This window comes from Stenella coeruleoalba (genome assembly GCF_951394435.1).
Source record: "Stenella coeruleoalba genome assembly, chromosome: 8".
Lineage (NCBI taxonomy): Eukaryota > Metazoa > Chordata > Mammalia > Artiodactyla > Delphinidae > Stenella > Stenella coeruleoalba.
In genome coordinates this window covers 17,349,131-17,376,735 of record NC_137154.1, presented here as the reverse complement: position 1 = coordinate 17,376,735, position 27,605 = coordinate 17,349,131, and the positions used below count along the sequence as shown (strand labels likewise).

At 39.1% G+C, this 27,605-nt stretch overlaps 1 pseudogene across 1 annotated transcript in view; it reads right to left on the bottom strand.

Annotated features, from left to right (window-relative positions):
• The window catches only part of LOC307190369 (small ribosomal subunit protein uS17-like), a 792,466-nt pseudogene that overhangs the window by 286,306 nt on the left and 478,555 nt on the right, over positions 1-27,605 (bottom strand). The window contains exon 4 of the transcript XR_013831759.1: positions 25,498-25,599. The product of XR_013831759.1 is annotated as a small ribosomal subunit protein uS17-like (transcript). The remainder of the gene's footprint in view (positions 1-25,497; positions 25,600-27,605) is intronic.

Below are 27,605 nucleotides of genomic sequence, written 5' to 3'. Positions count from 1 at the left end.
TAAATATAGCAGATGAACATGAGTGTAGCATCATCGTCTATATCTGTTTCCTAATAAGAAAAATAACAAAGTGTAATTTCTGCCAATTTCTGTGGCAGAAAAAGAAAATTCCCAATACAAAATTTTAAATTCTATTTTTCATATGGACTTTTACATAGGGAATGGTTTAGCAAAAAATATGAACATGGTATGGATATGGCTTTTTATTGTGAAGACCCACAAGGTCAGCCAAAAGCATTCTGTTAAAGCACAGCTCCACAATGACAATTCAGTGAGTGGTTGAGATGATATGGACTCATTTGAAAAATGATAGAACCTAAATGTAGGAAATAATGTAAAATCCATTTCTTTATTCCTTAACCTTTTTCTTTCTTTTCTCCTCTCCCTCTCTCTCTCTCATTACTATTTCTCAGAACTAACGTTTTGGTACAAGTTGGTCTTCGGACAATAGGGATGTGCCTACTTTTATGAAAGTAAAAATGCTGATATTCCATGTTAGTGGCTAGGACAAAAAGCTACTTTTAGGAAGTCAGACATTATTGGCACTTAACTGAGACTAAATCGTAATCCCAACCATTTCCCTACACATTCTTCAAAGGAAGATTTTCTCCTGAATGTCCTTTCCTATTGAACTTGTGTAGTCTTGACATTTAGTTGACAATCAACAAGTATCTTTTAATCGACTAATACAAAATAGCCACTCCATTCTGGACGGGAAATGGAGAGCCTTCTTTAGCCAGCCATTACCTTAAGCCAACATTCAGCTGATACTATTGTTTCAAAAAGAGACTGAAGTCTCCTTGACAACTTGGTTCCTCTGGTAGCTAAGGTTGACCAAAGAGAACAAAATTCATAATGAAGGAATTGATGCAAAGCCTGGCTTATCCACTAGTCACCATTGTACAGATACAGACATATCCTGTATGCTTCAGAGTTGAATATTCATAAGCCCTCCCTTTGCCTTTGATTGTGAGGACAATGTATACATGACTGATCTCCCTCTATTTACATCACTTTTTTGCTAATTGTTCTAAATAAGTGTTTCTGAGTTATTCTTTGAGATAATTATATTAAAAATGTACATGTACATACAGTTCTTTTGTTATCCCTCTAAAATCCATTCATAGAAGAAACCACAAGCATCTTCCAAGGCTGAGATCTATGAAGTCTTAAGTAAAACAGCAACATGGTCAGTTTGTTGGAACTATATTATAGCAATATCCCAAGGAAGTGTTTCACAGCTACCTTTTTTTTCTCATGAAAGTGATGGTATGTGCTCTCAATTGTTTTCCCAAATAAGATAAATAACTTAAAAAGCATCCATTAAAAAAAAAAGTCATCATAGTTTCAGAAGTTGAATGTGTCCTATTCCTCTTGCCTAAGTGGAATCAGAATTGTGCCAGGCCATAGGATCGGCTTTGATCCGAGATTGGCCTCCACCATCTACTCTGAGGCTGCTCAGAAAGTCAAAGGTGGGAGGATGAGATAACTTTGTGTTCCTATGAGGAAGCCAGCCTCCAAACAACAGGAGACTGCATGCCAACACTACACACACACACAGAGGTATATATACCTATCTGTATCTACAGCTATATCTATATCTATATCTGTATCTGTATCTGTATCTATATCTATATCTCTTTCTATATCTGTCTGTATTGTGCCGAATACTTAGAAGTGGGATGGGACATGATACAGGGGTAGAGACAGGTAATTGGCAAATAACACAAAGCACTGAGTGTAAGTCTGGAACATAAATAAGCATTACAACTTATTTGACCTGGTTGTTTGGGGCTTGTGTACTAAGTTTAGACAGCTCATTTGTCTAAAATAAAAACAAAATAAAGATTCCCTCAATATATCTGACATTAAATCAAAACAAATCTTTCTCCTTCAACCCACTATAATGAGACTGGGGGCAGTTCTACCTCTATCCATTTATCTGAATAGTGTAAGAGAGAATAGACAAGGAAAACAAAGTCACTTTCTTCCCTACAGGATGCCTCTTGGTGGTATCCCTGTTTTGTAGTCTCCACCACATTGGCTGGCCCTATGTTAACACTTCTGCCTATTCCCATATGGTTTCTCTTTTCTCTGCCAACATTGAACTGTGTACAAATAGCCATCTGGATTCAGGCCAGAAGCATGATGAATCACTGCCTAACTTGCTTACTGCTCTCTTCTCTTTCTATTTTCTCTAACCTGTGCTCTTAACCTATCACTGAAAAGAGGAGACAGAGGCCACTGGTGAATTTTGTATTTCATAAATCTTGTCATGCAGGCCAGGCTTCAGTTGCCCCATCTCTTTATTCAAGTAGGGAACTCGATGAATCAAATATCACTTGCTCTGGGTTGGATCCCTGAGAGCTACCCATGGCTAAGCCCTTTGCTTTCCAGGACAGCAAGCACAGAGGACTGCCATGCAAGATCAAGGCTCTTGGTGACCAGCTCATCGCCTTTTCCCACAAAGCACAGCTTTCAAAGACAGAGTTCAGGAGGGAGCCCATCAGGGGTAACTCATTTTGTCCAAAGAAACAAAGCCACACATTTGTGTGATTTTTTCAGGGGGTTGCAGAATATTTGCATATGTTGAAAAGAAGAATACCTTGCAAACACAGAGCTCTGTATTCTTCGGTGTGTTACAGGTAAAAATGTTATTATGTGGTTGTTATAGTACCCTACCCTCTGAGGCAGACAGGCCTGGCATAATTGTGATATATTGATAAATGAGAAAATGGAGCCATTGAGAGTTTAAATAACTGGATCATGGCATCAAAACTCTCAGAGGGGAGACTACAACCAGAAACTCAAACCCAGAGCTCTTTTTAGTGCACTACACTCCCCACATTGTCTACCAGAAATTTGGAAATTCTTTGTGTGCTTGTATGACCAAGTTTTTTTCCTGGCTGAAACCTACTCTGTAACCACTTTCACTTTATGAAATAAAATTGACAATCAAAAAGGAAGTAAATAGTGTCAGAATTGTATCTCTCCCTTTGACTCTCTCTGCAACTTTACAGTAAGCACCCTTCCATCTTCTTTCAGAAGACTCATATTATCAAGGAAAATATTCTCCAACAATGAGAAACAACCTTCCTCAGGGCACGAGGAGTGCAAATACCATAAAAAATATGTATATGAATAGGGTGGCTGCTTCTTCTTGACAAGCATCCTTGTTCTGTGTTACACCCCCCAGATAACTGAACTCCCTATTCATGCCTCTGTAAATAGCCCTTCTGCTAAATTCTTCTCCAGTTAACTTACTTTGTGTGTGTTATCTGTTTCCCTTTGGCATTTTGACTAATATAAGCCAGTCCCTTTATCACTCTGAATTTCTTTTTCCTCATCAACAAAATGGGACTAATAGTATTTATCTTGTATGATTCTTATAAGAATCAAAATTTGTAGTCAATAAACAAAAAATTGACAAAGGCTAATTAGGTGTCAGGCAATTAGCTGGGCTCTAGAAAACCAGCAATAAAGTAATATAGATGAGGTATAACAGTTATAATACTGCTGTGTAACAAACCATCCCCCAAATTCCACAGCTGGAAATGACCATTTCATTTACTTATAAATCAGTAGGTCAGTAATTTGGGCTTGATATACCTGGGTGGGTTTTCAACTGACTTCACTCGGAATCCCTCACTGTGGTGTCAGTCAGCTGGTGGCTGGACTGAGGCTGAATAGTCTAACGTGGTCTCATTCACATGCTGGATGTTGGTGCTGACCTCTGCTCCATATGGTTACTCATCTTCAAGAAAGCTAAACTTGGCTTCTTTACACGGTGGCCTTAGCTCCAAGAGCAGAAACTACAAGGCCTCTGAGGCCTAGGCTCAGAACTCAAAACGTTACATCTACTGCACTTCATTAATCAAAGGCCAGCCTAGACCCAAGTGGCTGAAAAAGCAGATTCCACCTTTTCTTGGAAGGAACAGTAAAATCTTATTTCAAATGGGGTATACATCCTGGTTTGCAGCCATTTTTTTGCATTGTACTGCACAAGGTTTTTGACTTCGTAGAACATATGCTCTGGTATGAAAAACTCCTGTATAATATAAGATGCACAATTTATTCATTCATTCAACAAAGATGTATTGAGCACAAGGCATTGGGTGCTTGAGATACACCAAACCATAGTAGTTAATTGCAATCCAAAATAAATAAAATATACCTTGCCAACCTGTTGCTTTATCTCCAGTTTTGGTGAGAAACAATCAGTCGGAAAGAAAACTCCTTGCAACTAAATCCAAAGGCCCACACTTCAACTTAGGCAAAATATATAATGGATAATGACAGTAATTATATCTCCCTCCTTTCCTGCTGTTAACGTTATTGCCACCTCCCCCTGAATTGAAAAACAATGTCTTAACCCCACTCTTCTGGGTACCTGGCAAGTTTGTATCTGGACCATGCTTTGGTGCCCTCCTACTCCCATTCCAATTCCACAGCTTTACCTGGACAATCTGGCACCATCAACAAGAGGGCACCCTGCTCCCCAAAGCCCATTCATCTTATAAGGATTTCACACAGCAACAAGCTTGTCCAAGGAGTCATTGTGCCTTTACTCCCTTCGATATCTTCTTTTTTCCCTTCCAGGTTTATTGAGATATAATTGACATGGAGCACTGTATAAGTTTAAGGTGTACAGCATAATGGTTTGACTTACATGGATCATGAAATGATTTTCAAAATAAGTTTAGTGGACATCCATCGTCTCATATAGATACAAACTTAAAGAAATAGAGGGCTTCCCTGGTGGCGCACTGGTTGAGAATCTGCCTGCTAATGCAGGGGACACGGGTTGGAGCCCTGGTTTGGGAGGATCCCACATGCCGCGGAGCAACTAGGCCCGTGAGCCACAACTACTGAGCCTGCGCGTCTGGAGCCTGGGCTCCACAACAAGAGAGGCCGCGATAGTGAGAGGCCCGCGAACCACGATGAAGAGTGGCCCCCACTTGCCACAACTAGAGAAAGCCCTCGCACAGAAACGAAGACCCAACACAGCAAAAATAAATAAATAAATTACTAAACTCCTACCCCCAACATCTTCTTTTAAAAAAAAAAGAAATAGAAATAGAAAAAATTTCTCTTAGGGTTTACTCTCTTAACAACTTTCATATATAACAGACAGCCATGTTCATTATATTTATCATATACATTACATCCCTAGTACTTATGTACTTTACAGCTGGATGTTTGTAGCTTTTGACTACATTCATCCAATTCCCCCTCCCCAACTTCTCACCTCTGGTAACCACAAATCTGATCTCTTTTTCTATGAGTTTGTTTTTGAAGTTTAATTGACGTGCAACACTATGTTAGTTCCTGTTACACAACATCGTGATTTGGTATTTCTGTAAGTTGCGAAATGATCACCACAGTAAGTCTAGTTACAATATGTCACCATACAAAGATATTACATAGTTATTGACTATATTCTCCACACTGTACACAGCAACCTCCCTCTATAAATAAGTAATTATTTTAAATTGCTGATCTCTTAGGTTCAAACACATTTTAACAACCCTGCACTTTTACTCCCTCTGCCCCAGCAATTACTGTTTTTGATATCATATTTTATACCGTTTTGTTTAATGCATCCCTTAACTATACTTATTGTGGATATAGATGATTTTACTACTTTTGCCTTTTATCCTTCCTACTAGCTTTATAGATGGCTGATTTACTACCTTTACTGTATATCTGTCTTTACGAATGAGGTTATTCCTTTCATAATTTTCATGTTTCTAGTTGTGGCATTTTCTTTTTTGCTTAGAGAAGTCCCTTTAACATTTCTTGTAAGGCTCATTTGATGGTGCTGAAATCTTATAGCTTTTATCTGTAAAACTTTTCACCTCTCCATAAAGTGTGAATGAAAGTCTTGCTGGGAAGATTATTCTTGGTTGTAAGTCCTTCCCTTTCATCACTTTAAATATATTGTGCCACACCCTTCTGGTCTGCAGAGTTTCTGCTGAAAACTCAGCCAATAGCCTTACAGGAGTTCCCTCATATGTAACTTTTTGCTTTTCCCTTGCTGTTTTTAGTATTCTTTTTTAAAAAATATCTTTATTGGAGTATAATTGCTTTACATTGTTGTGTTAGTTACTGCTGTATAACAAAGTGAATCAGCTATACGTATACATATATCCCCAAATCCCCTCGCTCTTGCATCTCCCTCCCACCCTCCCTATCCCACCTATCTAGGTGGTCACAAAGCACCAAGCTGATCTCCCTGTGTTATGCAGCTGCTTCCCACTAGCTATTTGTTTTATATTTGGTAGTGTATATGTCAATGCCAACTCTCTCACTTCATCTCAGCTTACCCTTCCCCCTCCCCGTGTCCTCAAGTCCATTTTCTACGTCTGCGTCTTTATTCCTGTCCTGCCCCTAGGTTCTTCACAACCATTTTTTTTTTAGATTCCATATATATGTGTTAGCATACGGTATTTGTTTTTCTCTTTCTGACTTACTTCACTCTGTATGACAGACTCTAGGTCCATCCACCTCACTACAAATAACACAATTTCATTTCTTTTTATGGCTGAGTATATACAATATTCCATTGTATATATGTGCCACATCTTCTTTATCCATTCATCTGTTGATGGACACTTAGGTTGCTTCCATGTCCTGGCTATTGGAAAGAGTGCTGCAATGAACATTGTGGTACATGACTCTTTTTGAATTATGGTCTTCTCAGGGTAAATACCCAGTAGTGGGATTGCTGGGTCATATGGTAATTCTATTTTTACTTTTTGAAGGAACCTCCATACTGTTCTCCATAGTGGTTTTATCAATTTACATTCCCACCAGCAGTGCAAGAGGGTTCCCTTTTCTTCACACCCTCTCCAGCATTTATTGTTTGTAGAGCTTTTGGTGATGGCCATTCTGACTGGTGTGAGGTGATACCTCATTGTAGTTTTGATTTGCATTTCTCTAATGATTAGTGATGTTGAGCATCCTTTCATGTGTTTGTTGACCATCTGTATATCTTCTTTGGAGAAATGTCTATTTAGGTCTTCTGCCCATTTTTGGATTGGGTTTTTTGTTTTTTTTATATTGAGCTGCATGAGGTGCTTGTATATTTTGGAGATTAATCCTTTGTCCATTTCTTTGATTGCAAATATTTTCTCCCATTCTGAAGGCTGCCTTTTTGTCTTGTTTATGGCTTCCTTTGCTGTGCAAAAGCTTTTAAGTTTCATTAGGTCCCATTTGTTTATTTTTGTTTTTATTTCCAATTTTCTAGAAGGTGGGTCAAAAAGGATGTTGCTGTGATTTATGTCATAGAGTGTTCTGCCTATGTTTTCCTCGAAGCGTTTCATAGTGCCTGGCCTTACATTTAGGTCTTTAATCTATTTGTAGTTTATTTCCATGTATGGTGTTACGGAGTGTTCTAAGTTCATTCTTTTACATGTAGCTGTCCAGTTTTCCCAGCACCACTTATTGAAGAGGATGTCTTATCTCCATTGTATATTCTTGCCTCCTTTATCAAAGATAGGGTAACCATAGGTGTGTGGGTTTATCTCTGGGCTTTCTATACTGTTCCATTGATCTATATGTTTGTTTTTGTGCCAGTAGCATTCTGTCTTGATTACTGTAGTTTTTAAGTATACTCTGCAGTCAGGGAGTCTGACTCCTCCAGCTCTGTTTTTCATTCTCGAGATTGCTTTGGCTATTCGGGGTCTTTTGTGTTTCCATACAAATGGTGAAATTTTTTGTTCTAGTTCTGTAAAAAATGCCATTGGTGGTTTGATAGGGATTGCACTGAATCTGTAGATTGCTTTGGGTAGTAGAGTCATTTTCACAATATTGATCCAAGGACATGGTATATCTCTCCATCTGTTTGTATCGTCTTTAATTTTTTTCATCAGTGTCCTATAATTTTCTGCATTATAGGTCTTTTGTCTCCTTAGGTAGGTTTATTCCTAAGTATTTTATTCTTTTTGTTGAAATGATAAATGGGAGTGTTTCCTTAATTTCTCTTTCAGATTTTTCATCATTAGTGTATAGGAATGCAAGAGATTTCTGTGCATTAATTTTGTTTCCTGCTACTTTACCAAATTCATTGATTAGTTCTAGTAGTTTTCTGGTAGCATCTTTAGGATTCTCTATGTGACAGTTTTACTTCTTCTTTTCTGATTTGGATTCTTTTTATTTCTTTTTTGGCTCTGATTGTTGTGGCTAAAACTTCCAAAACTATGTTGAATAATAGTGGTGAGAGTGGGCAACCTTGTCTTGTTCCTGATCTTAGTGGAAATGGTTTCAGTTTTTCACCATTGAGAATGATGTTGGCTGTGGGTTTGTCATATACAGCCTTTATTATGTCGAGGTAGGTTTGGTCTATGCCTACTTTCTGGAGAGTTTTTATCATAAATGGGTGTTGAACTTTGTCAAAAGCTTCTTCTACATCTACTGAGATTATCATATGGTTTTTATCCTTCAGTTTGTTAATATGGTGTATCACATTGATTGATTTGTGTATACTGAAGAATCCTTGCATTCCTGGAATAAACCCCACTTGATCATGGTGTATGATCCTTTAAATGTGCTGCTGGATTCTGTTTGCTAGTATTTTGTTGAGGATTTTTGCATGTATGTTCATCGGTGATATTGGCCTGTAGTATTCTTTTTGTAACATCTTTGTCTGGTTTCGGTATCAGGGTGATGGTGGCCTTGTAGAATGAGTTTGGGAGTGTTCCTCCCTCCGCTATACTTTGGAAGAGTTTGAGAAGGATCGGTGTTAGCTCTTCTCTAAATGTTTGATAGAATTCGCCTGTGAAGCCATCTGGGCCTCGGCTTTTGTTTCTTGGAAGATTTTTAATCACAGTTTCAATTTCAGTGCTTGTGATTGGTCTGTTCATATTTTCTATTTCTTCCTGGTTCAGTCTCTGAAGGTTGTGCTTTTCTAAGAATTTGTCCATTTCTTCCAGGTTGTCCATTTTATTGGCATATAGTTGCTTGTAGTGATTCTCATGATCCTTCATATTTCTGCAGTGTCAGTTATTACTTCTCCTTTTTCATTTCTAATTCTGTTCATTTGAGTCTTCTCCCTGTTTTTTCTTCATAAGTCTGGCTAATGGTTTATCAAGTTTGTTTATCTTCTCAAAGAACCAGGTTTTAGTTTTATTGATCTCTGCTACTGTTTTCGTCATTTCTTTTCCATTTATTTCTGAACTTTTTGATTTCTTTCTTTCTGCTAACTTGGGATTTTTTGTTTTTCTTTCTCTATTGCTTTAGGTGAAAGGTTAGGTTGTTTATTTGAGATTTTTCTTGTTTCTTGAGGTAGGATTGTATTGCTATTAACTTTTGCTGCATTCCATAGGTTTTGGGTGTTTTCATTGTCCTTTCTAGGTATTTTTTTATTTCCTCTGATTTCTTCAGTGACCTCTTGGTTATTGAGTAGCATATTATTTAGCCTCCATGTGTTTGTATTTTTTACAGTTTTTTTTTTTCCTGTAATTGATATCTAGTCTCATCACATTTTGGTCAGAAAAGATAGTTGGTATGATTTCAATGTTCTTAAATTTAGCAAGGCTTGATTTGTGACCCAAGAAATGATCTATCCTGGGGAATGTTCCATGAGCATTTGAGATGAAAGTGTATTTTGTTGTTTTGGATGGAATGTCCTATACATATCAATTAAGTCCATCTTGTTTAATGTATAATTTAAAGCTTGTGTTTCCTTATTTATTTTCATTTTGATTAATCAGTCCATTGGTGAAAGTGTGGTGTTAAAGTCCCCTACTATGATTGTGTTACTGTCGAGTTCCCCTTTTATGGCTGTTACTATTTGCGTTATGTATTGAGGTGCTCCTATGTTGGGTGCATAAATATTTACAATTGTTATATCTTCTTCTTGGATTGATCCCTTGATCATTACATAGTGGCCTTCTTTGTCTCCTGTAATAGTCTTTATTTTAAAGTCTACCTTGTCTGATAAGTATTGCTACTCCAGCTTTCTTTTGGTTTCCATTTGCATGGAATATCTTTTTCCATCCCCTCACTTGCAGTCTCTATGTGTCCGTAAGTCTGAAGTGGGTCTCTTGTAGACAGCACATATATGGGTGTTGTTTCTGTATCCATTCAGCCAGTCTATGTCTTTTGATTGGAGCACTTAATGCATTTACATTTAAGGTAATTATCGATATGTACGTTCCTATTACCATTTTCTTAATTGTTTTGGTTTGTTATTGTAGGTCTTTTCCTTCTGTTGTGTTTCCTGCCTAGAGAAGTTCCTTTAGCATTTGTTGTAAAGCTGGTTTGGTGGTGTTGAATTCTCTTAGCTTTTGCTTGTCTGTAAAGGTTTTAATTCCTCCGTCGCATCTGAATGAGATCCTTGCTGGGTAGAGTAATCTTGGTTGTAGGTTTTTCCCTTTCATCAGTTTCAATATGTCCTGGCACTCCCTTCTGCCTTGCAGAGTTTCTGCTGTAAGATCTGCTGTTAACCTTATGGGGATTCCCTCATATGGTATTTGTTGCTTTTCCTTTGCTGCTTTTAATATTTGTTCTTTGTATTTATTTATTTATTTATTTGTTTATTTATTTTTGCAGTACGCGGGCCTCTCACTGTTGTGGAGCACAGGCTCCAGACGCACAGGCTCAGCGGCTATGGCTCACGGGCCTAGCCGTTCCGCAGCATGTGGGATCTTCCCAGAACGGGGCACAAACCCGTGTCCCCTGTATTGGCAGGCAGACTCTCAACCACTGCACCACCAGGGAAGCCCTGTATTTAATTTTTGAGAATTTGATTAATATGTGTCTTGGCATGTTTCTCCTTGGATTTATCCTGTATGGGACTCTCTGCGCGTTCTGGACTTGAATGACTATTTCCTTTCCCATATTAGGGAAGTTTTCAACTATAATCTCTTCAAATATTTTCTCAGTCCATTTCTGTGTCTCTTCTTCTCCTGGTACCCCTATAATTCGAATGTTGGTGCATTTATTATTGTCCCAGAGGTCTCTGAGACTGTCCTCAATTCTTTTCATTCTGTTTACTTTATTCTGCTCTGTGGTAATTATTTCCACTATTTTATCTTCCAGGTCAATCATCCATTCTTCTGCCTCAGTAATTCTGCTATTGATTCCTCCTAGAGAATTTTTAATTTCATTTATTGTGCTATTCATCATTATCTGTTTGCTCTTTAGTTCTTCTAGATCTTTGTTAAACATTTCTTGTATTTTCTCCATTCTATTTCCAAGATTTTGTATCATCTTTACGATCATTACTCTGAATTCCTTTTCAGGTAGACTGCCTATTTCCTCTTCATTTGTTTGGTCTGGTGGGTTTTTACTTTGCTCCTTCACCTTCTGAGTATTTCTCTGTCTTCTCATTTTGCTTAACCTACTGAGTTTGGCGTTTCCTTTTCTCATTGTTTTTGGTGTCCGTCCCCAGTGGGTAAGATTGGTTTAGTGGGTTGTGTACGCTTCCTGGTGGAGGGAACTGGTTCCTGTGTTCTGGTGGATGAGGCTGGATCTTGTCTTTCTGTTGGGCAGAACCACATCCGGTGGTGTGTTTTGGGGTGTCTGTGAACTTATTATGATTTTAGGCAGCCTTTCTGCTAATGGGTGGATTTGTGTTCCTGTCTTGCTAGTTGTTTGCCAGCGGATGTTCAGCACTGGAGCTTGCTGGTTGTTGAGTGGAACTGGGTCTTAGTGTTGAGATGGAGATCTCTGGGAGAGCTCTCGCCAATTGATATTATGTCGGCCTGGGAGGTCTCTGGTGGTCCAATGTCCTGAACTCTGCTCTCCCACCTCAGATGCTCAGGCTTGACACCAGGCCAGAGGACCAAAACCCTGTCAGCCACATGGCTTTTGGGAAGTCTGAGGTCTTCTGTCAGCGTTCAGTAGCTGTTCTGTTGGAGTTGTTCCATAATGTAGATTTACTTTTGATTTATTTTTGGGAGGAAGGTGATCTCCACATCTTACTCCTCTGCCATCCTGAAGGTCCTCTAATCTCTGTTTATCTTTAATTTTTGCCATTTTAATTACAGTGAGTCTTGGTGTGATCCTCTTTGGGTTGAGACTCAAACCCAATCTTCCTGGACCTGGAAGTCTGTTTCCTTTCCCAGGTTAGGAAAGTTTTCAGCTATTCAAATATGTTCTCTGTCCCTTTCTCTCTCTCTTCTCCTTCTGGGACCCCTACAGTGCAAATGTTAGTATGCTTGATGTTGTCTTAGAGGTCTCTTAGACTGTCATCATTTCTCTTTATTCTTTTTCTTCTCCCTTTTCATCTTTAATGATTGCCACTACTCTGTCTTTCAGCTCACTGATCCATTCCTTTGTATCGTCTAATCTAATGTTGATTCCTTCTAGTGTATTTTTCATTTCAGTTATTATATTCTTCATCTCTGTTTGGTTCTTTACATGTCCCAACTCTTTGTTAGAAACTTCTAACTTCTCAATCTGGTCATACAGTCTTCTCCCAATATCTTTGATTATCTTAACCATCATTACTTAGAAATCTCTGATGGCAGACTGGCTACCTTCACTTACTTAGTTCTTCTTCTGGGGTTTTATCTTATTCTTCGTCTTGAATATATTTCTGTGTTTCCTCATTTTGCCTAAATTGCTGTTTTTATTTCTATGTATCTAGTAGTTTGGCTACATTTCCTGACATTGAAGAAGTGGCCTTTTGTGTCCTATGTGTCCCAGTAGCACATGCCCCTTTGGTCACCAGTGCTATATGCTCTAGGGGTGCCCCCTATTTGGGCTGTATGGGTCCTTCTGTTGTAACACACTAACTACTGTGGGGGTCAAGGCTGGCCACCCACCCAGTGGTTGCCAGCCCTTGCCTTGTGCAGAGGCTGCCAGCCACTGGTGGGAGGGCTTGTTTCACAAGGCTGCTGGCTGCACATCCCTGGAGGGGTCCAGGGCTAGTGCTGTCCCACTGGTAGGCACATTCATGTCCCAGAATCTCTGGCTGCAGGCCCTGAGGGTCCTGGGGCTAGTACCTGCACACTGATATATGGGATCAGGTCCTGGACCCTCTGGTGGACAATCCCAGATCCAGGGGCAGCTTTGGGCTCAGGGGGTCTTGAGGCTGCAGGCCTGCTGGTGGGTGAGTCTATGTCTTCTCCCGGCTAGTTACTTGGCCTGTGGCATTACTGTACCAGTGCTGACAGGCTGGTGGGCAGGGCCAGGTTCTGGTGCTAATAAGCTCGAGGAAGGACTCCAGAATGGTTCCTGTCGGCACCAGTATCCACATGGTAGAATGATCTCCCCAGAATGCCTGCTCCCAAGGTCTGTTTCCAGGGTGTGCTCCAGTTGCCTCCTGCCTCTCTGGGAGACTTTCCAAGATCAGAATGTTGGTCTGACCCAGGTTTCTTTCCAATTACTGCTTCTGTCTTGGGTCCTGAAGCATGTGAGATTTTGTGTGAACCCTTTAATAGTGGAGTTTCTGTTTCCCACAGCCCTCTGGCTCTCCAAAAAGTAAGCCCTATGGGCCTTCAAAACCAAATACAGTGTAGGCTTGTCTTCCTGGTGCAGGACTCCCTGGCTGGGGAGCCTGATAGGGGCTCAGACCCCTTGCTGCAATTGTAATTATCCTCCTATTTGTGGGTCTTTTCCCAAGGGTATGGGTTTTGACTATACTTCATCTCTGCCCCTCCTACCCATCTCATTGTGGCACCTTCTTTATATCTTTAGTTGTAGAACATCTTTTCTGCTAGTCTTCTGGTTTTTATCATCAATAGATGCTCTATAAATAGTTGTAATTTTGGTATGCCTTTGGGAGGAGATGAGCTCAGGATCTTTCTACTCCACCATCTTGGATGCTCCCATCCCCAGATATCTTATTAGTAATTAGAGGCATTTTAGAGTGATAACAAATCATTATTTTGCATGTAGAAGAGCAAGCAAAACAGGAAGAAACCGGGTCCCCTTCCAAATACTGGAATGAATGCTAATTGGATGCTATTAATGACCTCTACCACTAATGCTCTCTATTCTTCCAAAATTCCCAGCTCAAAATATCTGCCAGTTTTTCCCCTGGCTGCCCCCCAAAATGCACTGGCTCAGAACAATTGTGGGGAATACATGAGGCACAGGTCCAAGAATGTTAACACAGATAACACTTGTTCCTATTAAATCTTCATATTGCTCTCACCTATCTCATGGTTAAACAATTCTAGACTTCCATCCTTGACCCAAATGATTGCTGCACTCTAAATAAAGCCTTTGTGTTTTTCATCCTTCCATTCCATCTCTCTAAATGTTTTGGTGTACCTGGCCAACCCCTTCTTGTACTTAAAGTCCTAGCACAAATATCAGCGCTTCTCTGAAACCATGCTCTATTTGTCTAGTTCAAGCTGACTCATTCAACACTTGCAATACCATAGAATTCAGTGTACAAATCAATCATTGTCACATCATGTCAATTTTCTTTTTACAAATATTTCTTTTCCTCACTTGAAAGTCATCTCTTAAGTAAAGAGATTTTTGTTTCATGATTTTCTCTGCCTCGGTGCCTGGCCAAACATGTGTGTAACTTCTATGTTGAATGGGATTAGAATTTAAGTTTGTTTTTAGCTTGATATCTAATTTAACAAGATCTGTCTTCCAATATGTCCATAATGACTCTTGGGCTAGAGATTTTTAGTTCTCCACTGGCACTCAGTCAGTTCATTCCATTAAATGCAAAACCAATCTGGGATAGCTGCTCTAAGAAATTAAACTCTGTTCTTCTCTTTCCAAAAAAAAAAAAAAAAAAAATCCTACAAACTCTCCAGTCTTCAGGGAGGTATTTCATATATACACATATATATGATTTTCAATGAAGAAAAATAAATAATTGGTTTCCTTAATTAGTCCCGCATAGCTGAGTCTGTCGCTGTTAAATCCACGGCTGTACTACCTCAGTCCTTAAATAAAAGGAAGGGAAACTCTGAGCCTAATTCACCTTCTTCATAAGGGTGAAGGTTATATTTTTTCGAAAGGCAACTAATAGGAGTATTTCAAATAGAACATTTAATATTTAGGGTTCTGAATTTCTTCTTAACAAGTTGTTTTGATTTAAAGGCAGATGCACAGCCTAAGAAGAAATTCTTTGCTGGACATTTGGATCCGATAACATCCTTATCCTATTCCTCTCTTTGCCAAATCCCACCTTGGTAAAATATAGTTAATTGTAAACAAAGGAGAAAATAGTTATTAAATGGAGGAATAAAGACTCAGATTTTTATTGCTCATCCAGAAATTCATTCAATCAACAGTTTTCTCAGAATGATCTACTAGAAAAACACAAAGAGAAAGTTTACTTTAAAAAACTAGAATAAGGCTTCCCTGGTGGCGCAGTGGTTGAGAGTCCGCCTGCCGAAGCAGGGGACACGGGTTCGTGCCCCGGTCCGGAAAGATCCCACATGCCGCGGAGCGGCTGGGCCCGTGAGCCATGGCTGCTGAGCCTGCACGACCGGAGCCTGTGCTCCGCAGCGGGAGAGGCCACAACAGTGAGAGGCCCGTGTACCACACACAAAAAAAAATAGAATAAAACTCATTTTACCTTCAATTATCAGGTGGGTTCACTGAACTCTTTTGTTTGTAAAATAACTTAAAATTTTGAAAACTGATAAAGGTACAGTAGACTCAAATGGCAAATAGTTATGGATATTTTCCTGGAATTCCAAGGCTAAAGGTATATTTTGTTTGTTGTCTTTGTGTTTTTGATGTTGTTGTTGTTTGTTTCGGGGTTTTTTTTGGCAATTATTTCTCTCCTGCAGGGATGTATAGTCAAATCACTATGTTTTTAAGTTACTTTGAATAGTCCTATCCCAAGATAAAAAATTGTTAATTAGCTTTTTGTTTTGATTTGATTTTTAGGATTGCTTTTAAAATTTTAATTTTATTGTATAATTGTGTATAATGCTTTCATGATTCCAAATTCAAAACAACAAAGAAGTCTAGACTTAATACCCTCCCCCTTCATTCTATTCCCTTTCTTTTCCTATAAATAAACATTTAAAATATATTATGGTTTATCTTTTTTTAAAATATAAGCATATAATAAGTATAATTTAGATCTTATACTTCAATACAAGTATACATATTAATAACCCTTTTCTTAAATAACCAGATCTATAGATTGTTACCTATTTCTGTGTAACAAACCACCCCAAACACAGTGGAGTGAAATAGAAATCATGTATTTGTTCATGCTGGTTGTTGACTTGATCTCTTTTTTCCATGTGTTGTCTCATCCTGAAGGTTAGCTCAAGCTTTTTTACACAGCAGTTCTAGGGTAGCAAGCAAAAGTAGAAGCTATAATGCCTTTTGAGACTTAGGCTGAAAAGTTTCACATCTATTACAGTGTATTGGTTTAAGCCACTTCCAAAGCAAGTCCAGATTCACGAGGTAGAGGAATAAATTCTACCTTTTCAGGGGAAGAGCAACCAAGCACACTGTACAGAACACGCACATTGTAGGAAGAAATCTTTGTGACTATCTGATCTGTTCTCAGGACCTTCTTCCTACCCATATCTGAAAAGGTTTCAGTAAAGCAACACATTAGCAAAAGGGAATGATAAATGTCATGGGCTCTAGTCAATTGTGTTAGCAACTAGTCTGCCTTTTGGGCGAGGAAACATGGAATAAGTGTGGAAAGAGGGGCAGAGTTCTTCATGAGAGTGTGTTTGCTGCTTACTCAGAAATTCAATTGTGTTCTTCCAAACATAGTTCCAATTTTGTGAAAATGTCCCCTTAATCCCCATGAAACTAAGGGAAGTGACTTCATCTCTAGTTGTCCTGAGTTCATCAGTGAATGACATTCTTACGGTAACTCTTTCTCAACTAGCAGTGGTTTTGAGATATAAATTGGCCCAAACTAAAGGAAAGTGTGTTCATGTAATTCTTGGCAGAACAGTTTCTCTCTCACCCCTGCTGGACATGAAAAAGAATCCCTTTGGTCACAATTTTTTTGCAAAGTATTTAAACAGCATAAAGGCAACCAGCCTCAGAGGAAGCCAATACTGAGGACAGAAGATTGGAAAGACAATAAGAACCAGGCACTCTGATGATTCTATTCCATTCCACACCTGGAGCCTGTCCTGCTAGACTTTCATTTATGCAAGATTTCAACACTTTCATTTCTTAAAACAGGTTAAGATTATTTTTGTTATTTAACTTTGGATCCTGCCATCACTAGTACGGGGATTTGAGTTTAGAAAATTGTTTTCCTATTTATGATATATTTAACATTGATGCTACATCATTTGCCTACCAGTAGTGAGAAAGGTTCTATTGTTCTCAACACTATTTTGGAGTTAAAGAATCTGACGCTCAGAGAATGTTAATAAAACAAAACGAGACAATGAATGAAACAGTGTGTCAGACCCAGTCCAGAGCCTTAGAGGAGAGGTTTGATGAATGTTAGTCTTAGGATGAATTCCCATTTCCCAAGGGCTTTACTACAACATTCCTAGCCCCAAACCTTACTACTAAAATTTGCAGATTCACAACTTGAATTCAAGTTCTATTTCTTTCACACTCTGCCACCGTGCTTATAGTTGGTATTCATCCCAGAAATTCTTTGGTGAGAGCAAACTCTTGAAGGAAACAGTGTTCTGGGACAAGGAGAAGTATTTTTTGAACATTAGAATACTCCCCTAGAAAGGAAGACCTAGAAAAAGATGCTTCCAGGGCAGCATAAGGGCAATATGTATATAAATATGAAGAAGACAGTAAAAGTGACCTAAAAGGAAGCAAAAAGGATGACAGATTTAGAGCAGTGAAAAATCTTGAAAAGAGCACTGATTTTGGAATCAAGCAGCCTGGTTTGAAATCACAAATATCTCTCGGATATTATCTCTTCAAGACAATATCTTCCTGATTAACACAGGGGTAACAATATCTACCTAGAAGGTCAAAAACTTATTAAATGATGATATATAGAGCAGGGGTCCCCAACCCCCAGGTCTGCTAGGAACCAGGCGGAACAGCAGGGGGAGAGAGGAGGGCGAGCGAGTGGAGCTTCATCTGCCGCTCATCCCTCGCCATGGCTTGCATTACCGCCGGAACCAGGCCACACCTCCACCCCACCCATGGAAAAATTTTCTTCCATGAAACTGGTCCCTGGTGCCAAAAAGGTTGGAGACCACTGATATAGAGGACACCTAGCACAGGCTATACTTCACATCTGGTACTCCATAAATGTTACTGTAAAGACATGCTCTGGTGGGAATGGACCCAAGCTTTTGGAATTCTGACTACAAGTGTGTGTGTATGTGTCTTTAGGAGTGGGCTTCCATTTTATAGCCAGAAATATTCTGCTTTTTTACAGATGAACTCTTGATTTCAACTTTGGGGCAACGCTTCCTTTCTCTTTTATGAAAAGAAATATAATATTTGTAGTTTGCTGATATAATAGTAAAGCAAAGCAAAAGGAAAGGAAAGAAGTTTCAGATAAGGGATAGCTAAACTATACTACACAATATATTTCATTTTTTCAGGAGCGAGAGAATATGCTTCTTTCCTAAATATGGGTTAAACTTTCCTCTCTCCAAAAATCATGTTAATTCTTGAGAGATATGCATGAGCTAGCTATTATTACCCACTGGAGACTGGCATAGAGACATGCTGTTGGCAGGAAGTTCTCAGAGGCGTAGCCTCCCTGCACGATGTTCAGGAATCTGGTAGGGAAGACTGAAGCCCAATCTGTATCTTCCACTGAAGTCTTCCATGTGTTATTTTCCTGAGCTTCAAAACTCAGACTACGGGAAATGTCCTGTACTTGGAATATGCCATTCAAATGGCCTGGCCAAAGACACATTCTCTGGGTAAGGGGAGCTGTTCTGATAAAGACAGTGAACATTCTGGCAACCATCGTGGGCATGAGGAATTTTTCAGGGAAGTGTAAAGACTCCCCTGAAAATTGGAATTGGAATCGTCTACACAAGATAGGTTCAAAATCATATCCATGTATTCATTTTTTGTCATATCATATCATATTCATTTTTTTGTCCACTCAATAAACATGTATTGAGTAGCTATTATGTAGCAACTAGTATTCAGGTGTTTGGAATAGAGTCATACAAAACCTCTGCTTAAGGAGTTTCACTCTAGTTGGAGATATGGACAATAAACAAGTAAAACAATACATAAGCAATATATAAGCAAATAAATGCAGGTAATAATCATTACTGTGAAAATAATATTTTCTCTGATCAAGGAAGACCCCACTGAGAAGGTAACATTTGAGCAGATGTTTAAATAATATAAAGCAGCAGAGTAACGGCCCCAACAAAGATGACCACATCCTCATCTCTGGAACCTATGGATATGTCATTTTACATGGCAAAAGAGAATCTGCAGATGTGACCTTTAGGGTTAGGGACCTTGATGTGGGGAGATGATGATCCGTGTGGAGCTGGATGAGCCACGTGGACCCAATCTAATCACTGAGTCTACAAGTGGAAGAGGAAGTCATAACAGCGGGTCAGAAAGATGTGGCATGAGAAGGACTGAACACACTGTTGCTGGCTTTGAAGATGGAGAAAAGACACCACAAGCCAAGCAGTGCAGTTTGGCTTCTAAGAGCTGGGAATGGAACTCAGCCGACAGCCAGGAGGAAAACAGGGACCTTGGGCCTACAGTCCCAGTAACTGATTTCTGCCAGTAACCATAATGAGCAGTAAATGAATTCTCCCCTAGAGCCTGCGAGAAGGAAGGCAGCCCTGCTGACCACTTGATTTGAGCTCCGTAAGAGTCATACTCGACTTCTGACTTACAGAACTGTGAGATCATAAAAGTGTGCTGTTTTATACCATGAAGCTTTGTACAGCAACAAGAGAAAACTAATACACATGCAGAGATAAGAGGGGCCCGCATTCCAGACTGTGGATACAGTAATGCACAGGCCCTAGCATGGCTGAGGTGGATAGTGACAAGCAGCACAGATGTTTGCAATATTTAGACGCTCTCCAGAGTGCCAAGATGTACTTGAAGAAGGAAACTTGGTAAAGATATCTAATGCCTCACCATCAACTGAGGTACAGGTTTAGGCTTTTATGAGTTGGAGAAAGATGAATTATCACACAAATTTGTGAAGCCTAGATATCTGGGTTTTATTAGTAATGCTTCACAGCTGGAATTCATACCAAGCCTCTCAAACAAAAGTTTGCTGTTCGGCAAACACTGGAGTTCCAGGGTAGAAATCTTAGCAATAACAAGGAACCAGCCTGAAGAGTCCATTTGTATGAGCATTTGATAAACGAAAAAGGATGGAGGCATCACTCCGTCAGTGCAGCAGCATAGCTAATATGATCCCCTTAGTAGGGCGGGGCATCTGACTAAGTAGAGAATGAGCAGAGGAAGGGTGACCCTGGTTGGGCAGAAGAGGGTGTTTATGGTCCTGAAAGAGCTTTTCTTTTTGCGAGAGAGGGAAGAGCCTTTCTGAGGGACGATGCCGTTAGCTTTTTCATAGGGGACACTGAAGCAGGCAATTTAACCACCTTTCAGAAGCAATCTCTCTGCTTTTCTATTTTACTGTGTTTCATTTCAGCTTTTCTCTTTTTCTCTAAATTGTGTAACCAATTGCAAACATGTCCCAGGAAAAGGGAAGAATAGATGTCATCCTGTACTCTGGCTTCCAGCCATGTGCTGCCCCTTCCCTGCTTTTACAGACTACAAACTTCACACCAGCCAGCTGAGAAATGGCCAAAGTGAAAAGCAATTTGCAAGTGGGAAGCATCCTGGCTGTCATTATTGACTTGTGGTAAAGGCAGATGGGACATTGTGCAAGGGTCTGGGGAGGGAAATAAGGAGACAGTGGACACAATGAGAAGCTGGTGTGCGTGGACACTGCTTCTTGGAGAGGGAGCTGAGATGAATAGAGAGAAATGCAGGCATTAATGCTTCCTCTATATACATCCTGGCATAGAATCGGGGTCAAGGCTGAGGGAGGGCCCGCTGGGACAGCACAGCATAGTGGTTAATAGTCCTGGCGATGTGAAGCCTGGGTGTAGATGCTTGCACTGCCACTTTTTATCTGTATGACCTCAGCAATTAATGTACATCTTCTGTACCTTATTTCGATATTGTGATGATGGCATGATACTACATATAAAGTGCCAAGGACTTACATGCTCTTGGTAAACATTAGTAAATGCTATTACTATTCTTGACATGTATTTTTAAAGGGTGGCTAAGTTCTAAATAACTTTTAGATACTTTGCTACAACTAGAAGTAAGTAGGAACACACACCGTGCCTCAGAGGAGACGCGTCATATAATCAACAAACGTTAGAGCTGAGAGACATTTTGGTGATCAATGAAACCAATCCCCTTAATTGACAGGTAAGGAAAATGATGCTCACAATGTTTTGTGATTTGTTCAAGATCACAAAGCCAGTAAGGGACTAGGCAGCCAGGTAGAGACGGGATGTCTCACTCTCATCCTGTGACTGTCTAGACGCAAAGTGCTTGTTGTTTTTGCTACATGATTTGAAATCATTGCCTTCTATGATCCATAAGACTGAGACCATGGAAATCACATACATGTAACCATGTACCGCCAGCTCACGCTGCATTTTATCCCCACCCGCATTACAACTTCTGTGGGGAGAAGAGCCTCTGCCTATCTCCTATTTCTTCATATTTTTCATGTTTCCAGGAAGATGGCAATGGATCTCCTGAGTCACCAATCCCCGTGGAATCATCGGATTCTAATAGTTTCAATATTTTTAGGGGGAAAAAAAGATGTATTTCAATTTAGAGGTTACAAAGTAGCTGTAGCCAAACCACAGACAGTTTTGTTTTTCTCCAAAAATGTTGTGAACCTTTTCAATCCGACAGCCTACCCCAGTTTTCACAGGCTCCGCCATTCTCCTTCTTAGACTCAACTTTATCCACACATTTACTTATTTTTGTGTCTGCCTGGGCACTGTAGATTTTATTTAGTGACTCCTGGTATGTACGAGCTTTTTCTAATTAAAAAAAATATGTACTTTCAATAAAGCTTTCTATTTAGATATTCCCATTGCATTAACGAGAAGCTGTTACATATTTTCTGAGTTTAAACTTCTGGATTTAAGTAAAGAGGGCTTTCTTCACCAGGACGTGGTAACCTAATGTGATATCCTAACGAGAGTTACAAAAACTAATATAGTTGTTGCTGGGAAAGTATCTTGTAGATGTAGTTAACATCAGTACACTTTCAGTAAAAAGATTGCCTCAATTATGTGGGAAGGTCTCACCCAATCAGTGGAAAGGCTTTAAGAGCAAAACGGATTTTCTGAGAAAGAAGAAATTCTGCCTCAAGACAGAGTTTCCAGACTGCAGGACTGCCCTGTGGATTTAAATCTTGTGGGCCCCCATAATTGTGAAAGCTAATTCTTTGAAATAAATCTCTTTATACAGATTTAAAGCTATATAAATATATATACCATTATATAATACATAAATACATATATCTTATTATATATATCCTACTATATCCTACTAAATATATAGCTGTTTCTCTGGAAAACCCTGCCAGTTCAGAGGGAAAGTAAAACATTAGCCAATGGTTCATGGGAGACATTACCAAATGTTTTAGATAAGGTAATGCTAGCCGCTGAAACAGCTGGACCATGAATTTCTACAGTTTAACCCATTAGAAAATTGTTTCTCACTCACACAATGAACATCTAACAGGTGGAGGTGGGGAGAAGAGACCCAGCATAGCAAAGGCTTAGAAACTATGTGACATCCAAGGTCACCTCCAGCCAGCAGACAGGGAAGAAATAGAATGGAGGATCCAGTGAAAGGTTTTCTAAGCCAGGATCATTTCTATACACATTCCATTGGCCAGGATTTGGTCACCTGGCCATACCTAACTTCAAGGAAACATGAGCTAGCTCTTTCCCAGGAGAAACTGAAAATGTGCTTGGCAAACAGTTAGCCATTCTCTGTCATGCAAAGTCATTAGTAGAGAAGCTTCTTGGAAAATATCACGTATTCTTGCTAGGACTATCTTGTTTGTTAAAATTTTGTGACTAACTTGTTATGTATTGTGATCTCAGTACAGGAACAAATATAGAAAATGGAAAAAAAAAAAAAAAAAACAACCAGAATGAGATGGCAAAGAAAGGAAAGTCTGAGGCAGGAGACAATTTAAAACAGCAATTAGAGTCTAATTAAATCCAAGGTTTGGTATCATTATCAGAAGTGAAGACATAGCTAATTTTGCTGAAAGCAAGTTTCAGTTCAGGTTATGGTCATTCAATAAGGGAATATTTTCTTCCCAGCAGAAAACACTAATTTTGAAAACCACTTAAAAGATTCTCAGTAATGGATGGTATGTATGTGTGTGCATTTTAATCTCTTTATCCATATTGTCTATGTGGTATTTAGTCTTTGTACTTAAATCAACAGTGATTGTTTGTTGTAGCATGAGAAATTTTTGGCTCATTGATTTTCCATAGCACTGAAATGTCACATTAGCTCAAGGTGAAAAGCTAACAGGATGTGAATAATGATAATAATAATCAGAACGATAATAGAAAGAATCATACACCTGAATGTACATTAAAGTCCTCTATTACTCTCAGGGCTCTGGTGACATTTCAAACAGCAGGAGAAGAGAGAGAAAATGGTCTGTTAACATCATTCTCTCTGGAGGCCACTGCAACCTTGGCCGCACATTTTGGTATAGACGGCAATTTACAGAATGAATGAATGAGAACCGAGGACACGGGTCCCACCTACTGTGTAACGCCCTCCCCCCCCACCCCCATTTTACTCTGTTTCCAGGTACAATTCATTAATGTTCAGTCTTCCACATTCCTGTCTGAGACACACACTTGAACTTACAAAAATAGAGAATTCTCAAAACAGGCATTTGGAATTTGCGATAGGCACAGGATTCGGTCATCTGGCCGTACCTAACTTCAAGGAAACATGAGCTAACACTGAGTAAACGCACTTGAGTTAGATCTAGCTTGGGATCCCAGGGAGACTAGGTATCACCAACACCCAGAACATTCACTGAGTCTCAGAATTTTCGGGCCAAGGACCCTGGCTTATGCTAATGATATTAAAAAATAAAAATGAAAGAAAAGAGTCTCAGATCCTGATCCCACTTAAGCAAAGTAATATCTTACTTTGCTTTTTAGGTATTCTAATTCCCTGCTGTAATTGTAGATTCATAATTATAAACAAATGAATTTATCATTCTATTACTCCAGAAAGTTGCTTCAGAACCCAGTCTCCCCCCACCCACCTCCCACCAGATTCTGTTTAATTCCACTGTGATACCTTCTTGTGGAATTCTAAATTTCTATATTACAGCACTTTGTCACACGTCAAATGGATTTTTAAAAAAAATGGTTAATGTCTTCTTTCCCTCTAGACTGTATGGTAGGGGATACAGTTCCTACTGTCTTTCAGTTCTGCATCTTCAGGACCCAGAAGAGGGTAAAGACAGTGGCACTCAATCAGTGGATGCTCCGTGACTGACCTGAGAGTGCCCCATTCCTCCCTATGTAGGGCTGACAATGGTTCTGCTTTCAGACTGAATTTTACCACAGTATTTCATTCTAAATCTGCAACTATCTATCTCCAATCCATCTTACTCCATCATCTGTTCAATTGATCTCATAACTCTTGACTATATTTTTACTTGTTCAGAACAGGCCAGTCTTTAACTCTTCACCACATTGTTCATTATTATCTGTAAGTCCTTACTCGTGCCACGTTGTTATTACATTACATAGGCTTAGTATTAGGCTTACATTATAATGGGAACAGTCTCAACATTTCCAACTCTTCCTGTTGATTCCAACTGTTCTTAAAGACTTATGGGCATTGCAGTGAGATAATGATGACATGCCCCTAAACTATTTTTTAAGAAAAAGAGGTATAACTTTTCAGAGACAAACTATAAAATCAACACAAGATGCATCATAGCAGTGATACACAATTAAATGGAAAGAAAAATTCCCAGACCAGATCAAGACTTGATACTAATCAAACTAAAGAGGTTGAGCACATCTGAAGTGTCACATTTGGAAATAAATTCTTAGCCATGTTTTATGAATACTGACTCAAACTCTGATTAAAAGGAAGGGTTCTAAATTCATTAACTAATATCCTGGTCCTCAGAGACAGTATATCACAGAAAATAGTTATAACATTAAATTGTCCACTCTTATAACTAATTTTTATTATGAATCTATACTCATCAAGCTAGCCTCGGATTATTGTTTTTTAATAAGGAGATGAAATCTTATTTATCAAAATATTGACCATTTTCATTTTGATATACATACTTTAGTCTCTTGTGAATTTATTCAGCACGAATCAGTGTCCCTGAATAACCCAACTCAGCTCACTGACAAGTTCAAGTTTCTGTACCTGCAAAGCTGAGGAACTTTGGTGTATTAGTGTATTACTCAGGGTTTCTAGAGAAACAGAGCCAATAAAAGATATATTAATAGATAAATGACTGATAGATATAGAGATAGATATCTCATATCTGTTTACTTATATCTATATTTGAAAGTGATTTCTTATAACATTTTGCCTTACATGATTATAGAGGCTGAAAAGTCCCATGATCTGCCATCTGCCAGCTGGAGAGCCAGTGGTGTAGACTGCAGTCCAGGTCTGAATGCCTGAGAACCAGGAGCCCTGAGGACAGGAGAAGTTGATGTTTCAGCTCACGCAGTCAGATACAGAGCAAATTCAACCTTCCCCTGCCTTTTGTTCTATTCTGGCCCTCCATGGGTGGGATAATACCCACCCACATTGGGGAGGGCCATCGTAGGCTCCTTTCCTCAGCCCACCAATTCAAATGCTAATCTCTTCCAGAAACACCCCCACAGACAAAGCCAGAGATAATGTTTAACCAGCTCTATGGGCACCCCATGGCCCAGTCAAGTTGCCACATGAATGAACCATCACACTTAGACTTCTATTTCATAAGACTTCCACTTCTAAGGTAATGTATGCCTATTAGATTTCTTGAAGGCCAATCAGGCAACTTTCCCTGGAAATATTCTAACATCTCAATCTCTACATTTTCTTTCTCTCAGAGTTACATAAAATTCATCACCCCCACGGAGTTCTTTGTGACTGACCCTAGCCCGTACCACAAGCACCTTATTTTGTGAGCATTCTGGGCTAGAGGACTGTTTGTATGTACCAGCAAAAGAATGCATGATGGTAGTTTGTTGCCATGTAAAATAATGATGATTTTTAGGATTATGTAATACCAACATGGTATGTATTCTCATTAACTGTAAACTCTATTTTCTGACTATTACCATGCACTGTAACCATCATGATCTATAATCTCTCCAGAAATTACCAAAATAGAATGAGATATCTCTTCCAGGTCAGAAATAATACTGAAATCCTAAAATCATCTCTTTTATATGATAAGCCCTTTGGGAGTTAAGGGAGACCCATACCATAGGCATAGGTCTTCAGGGACTGGTGGATTCCACACATTCGATAATGGCACTAAGCAGAGACACAGAGCAAACAGGCAAGCGAATTCCCATGTCAGAAAGCAATTAGATATGCTAATTACAAAATAATATATGTAAATGTTCAAATGTATGTGTGTGTGATCATTAACCACCACACAGTGGAAATCACTTCCTTTTCACAGAATTCTCTTCTCCCCAGGGTATTTCCAACAGATGCAGGACCCCACACGCACCACTTACCAACTAGAATACCATCTCAAATTGGCCTTCAAAGTCCTAGCCAGGGTCAGAAATGACTGACCATTTGAGTGCTACGGACTCCAGTGCAATAAACAAGCTGTTGGGTTTCATGTGTTATAAATTCTCTGATCGAAATTTGGACACTCTTGGTTGAATATTTCTTATCAAGCAGTAAATAGTAACACTTGAGGTGAAATGGGAGTTGCATTCTGATTTAATCTTAAAGATTAAAGATTAAAGGATCCTTTTTCCTTTCACTCCCTTTCTTCCTTTAACCAACTGTGAATCCTTAGCCAGCAGTTTTTCCTGTCCAATTTCCTTGAGCTTCTGTATCCTTATCTGTAAAACAGGAATGATTCCACTACTTGATATATCTTTAAACAAGTTACTGAGAGGAATCATATTGAATACTGAACACGAGTGTTGTAAAACATATAACAAAGTACGTAAAGACACATAACTATGCAGTCCTGTAGAAATTTAAATTGCTGCCGGTTTATATCCCGTATATATACACAGAACTAGGAACCTGAAAATTGATGAAAAAAGACCCTGCTGAATTGAGATTTGAATGAATTTTTGTTTTCATTTTTTCATTCCTTAGCTCTGAAAAGAGGTGAAAATACTGTGTGATGAAATGAGAGAAAAAGCACAGGTGAGAAAAAGTGAACACTGTAATCTAAAGAAAATGGATTCAGACTGTGAGTTAGAACTGCTTCTGGTTCTAATTCCCCTGTGTGACTCTTTGGCCTCATTTTTCTCCACTTTCAAACACATATTTCTTACTTCTCTGATGAAGTTGCTATATGAGAAACTTGGGTTATCTACTTAAACTCTAGAGAATTGGCAGGGGATGGAAGACCAAGGGAAATCTCATTTTTCAAGGAGAGATGAAGAGATGATACAGAAAATAGAAGACAAGTTAGTTACCCGTAGCACCATCCATTTACAAAGGTCTTTAGA